Genomic DNA, 10,000 nt, shown 5'->3' on the forward strand with positions numbered 1-10,000 from the left:
AAACCTGGGTGTGCTCAGGCAAGGGTCAGACCACATCCTTCATGGCAACACCCAAAGGGAACCAAGGCCACTCGCGTCTCTCGCCTTTCATTTTGGACACGAGCGCCTGTGGAGGGACGGCCGGATTCAACGTGGGGATTGCCCGCCCTCCAATCGTTCCAAGAGACCTCTGCCCCGGCCTCTGACTGAGTTGCACAAACCTTGGTGTGCTCAGGCAAGGGTCAGACCACATCCTTCCTGGCAACACCCAAGGCAAGCAAGGCCACTCGCGTCTCTCGCCTTTCATTTTCGACACGAGCGCCTGTGGAGGGACGGCCGGATTCAACGTGGGGATTGCCCGCCCTCCAATCGTTCCAAGAGACCTCTGCCCCGGCCTCTGACTGAGTTGCACAAACCTTGGTGTGCTCAGGCAAGGGTCAGACCACATCCTTCCTGGCAACACCCAAAGGGAACCAAGGCCACTCGCGTCTCTCGCCTTTCATTTTGGACACGAGCGCCTGTGGAGGGACGGCCGGATTCAACGTGGGGATTGCCCGCCCTCCAGTCGTTTCAAGAGACCTCTGCCCCGGCCTCTGAACGGAGTTGCACAAACCTTGGTGTGCTCAGGCAAGGGGCAGCCCTCATCCTTCCTGGCAACACCCAAGGCAAGCAAGGCCACTCGCGTCTCTCGCCTTTCATTTTCGACACGAGCGCCTGTGGAGGGACGGCCGGATACAACGTGGGGATTGCCCGCCCTCCAATCGTTCCAAGAGACCTCTGCCCCGGCCTCTGACTGAGTTGCACAAACCTTGGTGTGCTCAGGCAAGGGTCAGACCACATCCTTCCTGGCAACACCCAAGGGAACCAAGGCCACTCGCGTCTCTCGCCTTTCATTTTCGACACGAGCGCCTGTGGAGGGACGGCCGGATACAACGTGGGGATTGCCCGCCCTCCAGTCGTTTCAAGAGACCTCTGCCCCCGGCCTCTGACTGAGTTGCACAAACCTTGGTGTGCTCAGGCAAGGGTCAGACCACATCCTTCCTGGCAACACACAAGGGAAGCAAGGCCACTCGCCTCTCTCGCCTTCAATTTCGGCACGAGCGCCTGTGGAGGGACGGCCGGATTCAACGTGGGGATTGCCCGCCCTCCAGTCGTTTCAAGAGACCTCTGCCCCCGGCCTCTGACTGAGTTGCACAAACCTTGGTGTGCTCAGGCAAGGGTCAGACCACATCCTTCCTGGCAACACACAAGGGAAGCAAGGCCACTCGCCTCTCTCGCCTTCAATTTCGGCACGAGCGCCTGTGGAGGGACGGCCGGATTCAACGTGGGGATTGCCCGCCCTCCAGTCGTTTCAAGAGACCTCTGCCCCGGCCTCTGACCGAGTTGCAAAAACCTGGGTGTGCTCAGGCAAGGGTCAGCCCGCATCCTTCCTGGCAACACCCAAAGGGAACCAAGGCCACTCACGTCTCTCTCGCCTTTCATTTTCGACACGAGCGCCTGTGGAGGGACGTCCGGATTCAACGTGGGGATGGCCCGTCCTCCAATCGTGTCAAGAGACCTCCGCCTTCGGCCTCTGACCGACTTGCACAAACCTGGGTGACGAGCACCGCAGGGCGGCAGAGCCGTCGCACTTGGCCGGGTGGCAGCGGGAAGGACCAGCCTATTCACAATAGCGGCCACCCACTCCCAGAGCCGGTCGTGCGGCACCCGAGGCCGACCCTCGACTCGTAAGAGGCTTTAACGTGTGCTCAGGCAAGGGTCAGCCCACACCCTTCCTGGCGGCACCCAAGGGATCCAGGCCACTCGCGTCTCTCGCCTTCGTTTTGGACACGAGCGCCTGTGGACGGACGGCCGGAGTCAACGTGGGGATGGCCCGTCCTCCAATCGTGTCAAGAGACCCCCCGCACCGGCCTCTGACCGAGTTCCCCAAACCTGGGTGACGAGCAGCGCAGGGCGGCAGAGCCGTCGCACTTGGCCGGATGGCAGCGGGAAGGACCAGCCTATTCACAATAGCGGCCACCCACTCCCAGAGCCGGTCGTGCGGCGCCCGAGGCCGACCCTCGACTCGTAAGAGGCTTTACAGTGTGCTCAGGCAAGGGCCAGCCTACACCCTTCCTGGCGGCACCCAAGGGATCCAGGCCACTCGCGTCTCTCGCCTTCATTTTGGACACGAGCGCCTGTGGACGGACGGCCGGAGTCAACGTGGGGGTGGCCCGTCCTCCAATCGTGTCAAGAGACCCCCGCACCGGCCTCTGACCGAGTTCCCCAAACCTGGGTGACGAGCACCGCAGGGCGGCAGCGCCGTCGCACTTGGCCGGATGGCAGCGGGAAGGACCAGCCTATACACAATAGCGGCCACCCACTCCCAGAGCCGGTCGTGCGGCGCCCGAGGCCGTGCCTCGACTCGTAAGGGGCTTTAACGTGTGCTCAGGCAAGGGTCAGCCCACACCCTTCCTGGCGGCACCCTAGGGATCCAGGCCACTCGCGTCTCTCGCCTTCATTTTGGACACGAGCGCCTGTGGAGGGACGGCCGGAGTCAACGTGGGGATGGCCCGTCCTCCAATCGTGTCAAGAGACCCCCCGCACCGGCCTCTGACCGAGTTCCCCAAACCTGGGTGACGAGCAGCGCAGGGCGGCAGAGCCGTCGCACTTGGCCGGATGGCAGCAGGAAGGACCAGCCTATTCACAATAGCGGCCACCCACTCCCAGAGCCGGTCGTTCGGCGCCCGAGGCCGGCCCTCGACTCGTAAGAGGCTTTAACGTGTGCTCAGGCAAGGGTCAGCCCACACCCTTCCTGGCGGCACCCAAGGGATCCAGGCCACTCGCGTCTCTCGCCTTCATTTTGGACACGAGCACCTGTGGAGGGACGGCCGGAGTCAACGTGGGGATGGCCCGTCCTCCAATCGTGTCAAGAGACCCCCCGCCACGGCCTCTGACCGAGTTCCCCAAACCTGGGTGACGAGCAGCGCAGGGCGGCAGAGCCGTCGCACTTGGCCGGATGGCAGCAGGAAGGACCAGCCTATTCACAATAGCGGCCACCCACTCCCAGAGCCGGTCGTGCGGCGCCCGAGGCCGGCCCTCGACTCGTAAGAGGCTTTACGGAGTGCTCAGGCAAGGGTCAGCCCGCACCCTTCCTGGCAGCACCCAAGGGAACCAGGCCACTCGCGTCTCTCGCCTTCATTTTGGACACGAGCGCCTGTGGAGGGACGGCCGGAGTCAACGTGGGGATGGCCCGTCCTCCAATCGTGTCAAGAGACCCCCCGCCACAGCCTCTGACCGAGTTCCCCAAACCTGGGTGACGAGCACCGCAGGGCGGCAGAGCCGTCGCACTTGGCCGGGTGGCAGCGGGAAGGACCAGCCTATTCACAATAGCGGCCACCCACTCCCAGAGCCGGTCGTGCGGCGCCCGAGGCCGGCCCTCGACTCGTAAGAGGCTTTAGGGAGTGCTCAGGCAAGGGTCAGCCCGCATCCTTCCTGGCAGCACCCAAGGGAACCAGGCCACTCGCGTCTCTCGCCTTCATTTTGGACACGAGCGCCTGTGGAGGGACGGCCGGAGTCAACGTGGGGATTGCCCGCCCTCCAATCGTGTCAAGAGACCTCCACACAGGTCTCTGACCGACTCTTAGAACAGACAGGGAGAGTTTGGCAATTCTGTCAAAAAATTGACAAAGTGTCAAAAATTCGACTTCCAAGAGCTCTCCAGCATGCACTCATACCCGCCATTAGAGTGCTATGCCCGTGGAACCGTTTTTCGGATGCCTTTCAAAAAGGTCCCGCGCCGCCATTTTGTTCTAAAAATCGTGTTCCCAGAAATCTCCGGGTACCCCGCCAACCTCACTGTGTAACAAATGCAAGTGGCACTGAATGGGTCTGAATTTCAAATTTGACTGCATCGCTCTGGAACTCGATCCCCGCAAAACCGTTTGGATTTTTCCCGCTCGGGACTTCCGCGACAGACAAAGTTAAAGTTTTCGGGCTGCAGACACAAAATGACAGTTGGCCATTTGCCGGGCTCAATTCACACAGTTCCTGCGGCACTTCGGAACACATGTTCGGCGCGAGTTTGTGAATCTTTCCCGATGCTTCGGCACTTTCCTCCGCTGACACTTAGAATATTTTTCACACTTTGCTGAAAAATTTTCTAAGTGTTTTTTCCTAAGTTTTTCTGGTTACTGATTTATTATTTTTGATCATTTTTCTAAGTTTTTCTGGTTACTCATTTCTCATTTTCGGGCATTTTTCTAAGTTTTTCTAGTTACTGATTTCTTCTTTTTGGGCATTTTTCTAAGTTTTTCTGGTTACTCATTTCTTCTTTTTGGGCATTTTTCTAAGTTTTTCTGGTTACTCATTTCTCATTTTCGGGCATTTTTCTAAGTTTTTCTAGTTACTGATTTCTTCTTTTTGGGCATTTTTCTAAGTTTTTCTGGTTACTCATTTCTTCTTTTTGGGCATTTTTCTAAGTTTTTCTGGTTACTCACTTCTTCTTTTTGGGCATTTTTCTAAGTTTTTCTGGTTACTCATTTCTCATTTTCGGGCATTTTTCTAAGTTTTTCTAGTTACTGATTTCTTCTTTTTGGGCATTTTTCTAAGTTTTTCTGGTTACTCATTTCTTCTTTTTGGGCATTTTTCTAAGTTTTTCTGGTTACTCATTTCTTCTTTTTGGGCATTTTTCTAAGTTTTTCTGGTTACTCATTTCTCATTTTCGGGCATTTTTCTAAGTTTTTCTAGTTACTGATTTCTTCTTTTTGGGCATTTTTCTAAGTTTTTCTAGTTACTCATTTCTTCTTTTTGGGCATTTTTCTAAGTTTTTCTGGTTACTCATTTCTCATTTTCGGGCATTTTTCTAAGTTTTTCTAGTTACTGATTTCTTCTTTTTGGGCATTTTTCTAAGTTTTTCTGGTTACTCATTTCTTCTTTTTCGGCATTTTTCTAAGTTTTTCTGGTTACTCATTTCTTCTTTTTGGGCATTTTTCTAAGTTTTTCTGGTTACTCATTTCTCATTTTCGGGCATTTTTCTAAGTTTTTCTAGTTACTGATTTCTTCTTTTTGGGCATTTTTCTAAGTTTTTCTGGTTACTCATTTCTTATTTTTGGGCATTTTTCTAAGTTTTTCTAGTTACTGATTTCTTCTTTTTGGGCATTTTTCTAAGTTTTTCTGGTTACTCATTTCTCATTTTCGGGCATTTTTCTAAGTTTTTCTGGTTACTCATTTCTCATTTTCGGGCATTTTTCTAAGTTTTTCTGGTTACTCATTTCTCGTTTTCGGGCATTTTTCTAAGTTTTTCTGGTTACTGGTTTCTTCTTTTTGGGCATTTTTTCTAAGTTTTTCTGGTTACTGATTTCCCAACGTTGGAAATGCATGAAACTCGGCCTGAACACGGTGGCAGGGTCCGCTCTCGAAGGCGAGACCTTCGGCAGAACCACCGGGTCAAATCCGGCTGGGCTAGCCGGCCTCGAGCACTCAAAGTCGGCACGAGCAGTCAAGTTCGCTCCCATCACAGTCTGGACCCTAAAAAAGTCTAAGTGTCACTGGTGACTGATTTGTACTGACTGAATAAAATTCTAAGTGTCGTTGGTTACTGATTTGTAACCACCGGGTCAAATCCGGCCGGGCTAGCCGGCCTCGAGCACTCAAAGTCGGTATGAGCAGTCAAGTTCGCTCCCATCACAGTCTGGACCCTAAAAAATTCTAAGTGTCACTGGTTACTGATTTGTACTGACTCAAAAAAATTCTAAGTGTCGATGGTTACTGATTTGTACTGACTGAAATAAATTCTAAGTGACGTTGTTTACTGATTTGTAACCACCGGGTCAAATCCGGCCGGGCTAGCCGGCCTCGAGCACTCAAAGTCGGTATGAGCAGTCAAGTTCGCTCCCATCACAGTTTGGACCCTAAAAAAAGTCTAAGTGTCACTGGTTACTGATTTGTACTGAGCCTAAAAAATTCTAAGTGTCACTGGTTACTGATTTGTACTGACTCTAAAAAATTCTAAGTGTCGTTGGTTACTGATTTGTAACCACCGGGTCAAATCCGGCCGGGCTAGCCGGCCTCGAGCACTCAAAGTCGGTATGAGCAGTCAGGTTCGCTCCCATCACAGTTTGGACCACTTGCCGACTTGGGAAATGCACGAAAATCGGCCCCAACGCGGGGGCCGGTCCGCTCTCAAAGTCGAGACCTTCGGCTGAACCACCGGGTCAAATCCGGCCGGGCTAGCCGGCCTCGAGCACTCAAAGTCGGTATGAGCAGTCAGGTTCGCTCCCATCACAGTTTGGACCACTTGCCGACTTGGGAAATGCACGAAAATCGGCCCGAACGCGGGGGCCGGTCCGCTCTCAAAGTCGAGACCTTCGGCTGAACCACCGGGTCAAATCCGGCTGGGCTAGCCGCCCCCGAGCGCTCAAAGTCGGTATGAGCAGTCAAGTTCGGTCCCATCACAGTCTGGACCACTTGCCGACGTTGGAAATGCACGAAATTCACCCTGAACGCGGGGGCCGGTCCGCTCCCGAAGGCGGGACACTCACCCTAAGCCTGGCCCCACCGCCGGCCAACACACCCTTCAAAATCACACCCATCCGACAATGCTACTCAAAAAGGATCCAAATTCAGAAACACCCCCTTCAAAAGGCACTCCGTCCCCGGCCACACTACCGGGGCATGCTCCCCTGGGCGATAATTAAGCCCCCACGACTAATTGAAGCCAACCACAGCCGCAACTCGAAAGGAGAAGTCAGTAACCAATTCAAAAATGCACTTGGTTACTGACTTCTACACACTCAAAAAAATTCTAAGTGTCGTTGGTTACTGATTTGTACTGAGCCTAAAAAATTCTAAGTGTCACTGGTTACTGATTTGTACTGAGCCTAAAAAATTCTAAGTGTCACTGGTTACTGATTTGTACTGACTCAAAAAAATTCTAAGTGTCGTTGGTTACTGATTTGTACTGACTGGAAAAAATTCTAAGTGTCACTGGTTACTGATTTGTACTGCCTCAAAAAAATTCTAAGTGTCACTGGTTACTGATTTGTACTGACTCTAAAAAATTCTAAGTGTCCTTGGTTACTGATTTGTACTGCATCAAAAAAATTCTAAGTGTCGTTGGTTACTGATTTGTACTGCATCAAAAAAATTCTAAGTGTCACTGGTTACTGATTTGTACTGACTCTAAAAAATTCTAAGTGTCACTGGTTACTGATTTGTACTGACTGGAAAAAATTCTAAGTGTCGTTGGTTACTGATTTGTACTGACTCAAAAAAATTCTAAGTGTCACTGGTTACTGATTTGTACTGACTGAACAAAATTCTAAGTGTCGATGGTTACTGATTTGTACTGACTGAAATAAATTCTAAGTGACGTTGTTTACTGATTTGTAACCACCGGGTCAAATCCGGCCGGGCTAGCCGGCCTCGAGCACTCAAAGTCGGTATGAGCAGTCAAGTTCGCTCCCATCACAGTTTGGACCCTAAAAAAAGTCTAAGTGTCACTGGTTACTGATTTGTACTGAGCCTAAAAAATTCTAAGTGTCACTGGTTACTGATTTGTACTGACTCTAAAAAATTCTAAGTGTCGTTGGTTACTGATTTGTAACCACCGGGTCAAATCCGGCCGGGCTAGCCGGCCTCGAGCACTCAAAGTCGGTATGAGCAGTCAGGTTCGCTCCCATCACAGTTTGGACCACTTGCCGACTTGGGAAATGCACGAAAATCGGCCCCAACGCGGGGGCCGGTCCGCTCTCAAAGTCGAGACCTTCGGCTGAACCACCGGGTCAAATCCGGCCGGGCTAGCCGGCCTCGAGCACTCAAAGTCGGTATGAGCAGTCAGGTTCGCTCCCATCACAGTTTGGACCACTTGCCGACTTGGGAAATGCACGAAAATCGGCCCCAACGCGGGGGCCGGTCCGCTCTCAAAGTCGAGACCTTCGGCTGAACCACCGGGTCAAATCCGGCTGGGCTAGCCGCCCCCGAGCGCTCAAAGTCGGTATGAGCAGTCAAGTTCGGTCCCATCACAGTCTGGACCACTTGCCGACGTTGGAAATGCACGAAATTCACCCTGAACGCGGGGGCCGGTCCGCTCCCGAAGGCGGGACACTCACCCTAAGCCTGGCCCCACCGCCGGCCAACACACCCTTCAAAATCACACCCATCCGACAATGCTACTCAAAAAGGATCCAAATTCAGAAACACCCCCTTCAAAAGGCACTCCGTCCCCGGCCACACTACCGGGGCATGCTCCCCTGGGCGATAATTAAGCCCCCACGACTAATTGAAGCCAACCACAGCCGCAACTCGAAAGGAGAAGTCAGTAACCAATTCAAAAATGCACTTGGTTACTGACTTCTACACACTCAAAAAAATTCTAAGTGTCGTTGGTTACTGATTTGTACTGAGCCTAAAAAATTCTAAGTGTCACTGGTTACTGATTTGTACTGAGCCTAAAAAATTCTAAGTGTCACTGGTTACTGATTTGTACTGACTCAAAAAAATTCTAAGTGTCGTTGGTTACTGATTTGTACTGACTGGAAAAAATTCTAAGTGTCACTGGTTACTGATTTGTACTGCCTCAAAAAAATTCTAAGTGTCACTGGTTACTGATTTGTACTGACTCTAAAAAATTCTAAGTGTCCTTGGTTACTGATTTGTACTGCATCAAAAAAATTCTAAGTGTCGTTGGTTACTGATTTGTACTGCATCAAAAAAATTCTAAGTGTCACTGGTTACTGATTTGTACTGACTCTAAAAAATTCTAAGTGTCGTTGGTTACTGATTTGTACTGAGCCTAAAAAATTCTAAGTGTCACTGGTTACTGATTTGTACTGCCTCGAAAAAATTCTAAGTGTCACTGGTTACTGATTTGTACTGACTGGAAAAAATTCTAAGTGTCGTTGGTTACTGATTTGTACTGACTGGAAAAAATTCTAAGTGTCACTGGTTACTGATTTGTACTGACTCAAAAAAATTCTAAGTGTCACTGGTTACTGATTTGTACTGCCTCAAAAAAATTCTAAGTGTCGTTGGTTACTGATTTGTACTGCCTCGAAAAATTTCTAAGTGTCACTGGTTACTGATTTGTACTGACTGGAAAAAATTCTAAGTGTCGTTGGTTACTGATTTGTACTGACTGAATAAAATTCTAAGTGTCACTGGTTACTGATTTGTACTGCCTCAAAAAAATTCTAAGTGTCACTGGTTACTGATTTGTACTGACTCAAAAAAATTCTAAGTGTCGTTGGTTACTGATTTGTACTGAGCCTAAAAAATTCTAAGTGTCACTGGTTACTGATTTGTACTGAGCCTAAAAAATTCTAAGTGTCACTGGTTACTGATTTGTACTGACTCAAAAAAATTCTAAGTGTCGTTGGTTACTGATTTGTACTGACTGGAAAAAATTCTAAGTGTCACTGGTTACTGATTTGTACTGCCTCAAAAAAATTCTAAGTGTCACTGGTTACTGATTTGTACTGACTCTAAAAAATTCTAAGTGTCCTTGGTTACTGATTTGTACTGCATCAAAAAAATTCTAAGTGTCGTTGGTTACTGATTTGTACTGCATCAAAAAAATTCTAAGTGTCACTGGTTACTGATTTGTACTGACTCTAAAAAATTCTAAGTGTCGTTGGTTACTGATTTGTACTGAGCCTAAAAAATTCTAAGTGTCACTGGTTACTGATTTGTACTGCCTCGAAAAAATTCTAAGTGTCACTGGTTACTGATTTGTACTGACTGGAAAAAATTCTAAGTGTCGTTGGTTACTGATTTGTACTGACTCAAAAAAATTCTAAGTGTCGTTGGTTACTGATTTGTACTGAGCCTAAAAAATTCTAAGTGTCACTGGTTACTGATTTGTACTGCCTCGAAAAAATTCTAAGTGTCACTGGTTACTGATTTGTAACCACCGGGTCAAATCCGGCCGGGCTAGCCGGCCTCGAGCACTCAAAGTCGGTATGAGCAGTCAAGTTCGCTCCCATCACAGTTTGGACCCTAAAAAATCTAAGTGTCACTGGTTACTGATTTGTACTGACTCAAA

This window comes from Chiloscyllium plagiosum, unplaced genomic scaffold (genome assembly GCF_037043375.1).
Source record: "Chiloscyllium plagiosum isolate Xiang-an unplaced genomic scaffold, Cpla_swu_hap1 HiC_scaffold_229, whole genome shotgun sequence".
Classification (NCBI taxonomy): Eukaryota; Metazoa; Chordata; class Chondrichthyes; order Orectolobiformes; family Hemiscylliidae; genus Chiloscyllium; species Chiloscyllium plagiosum.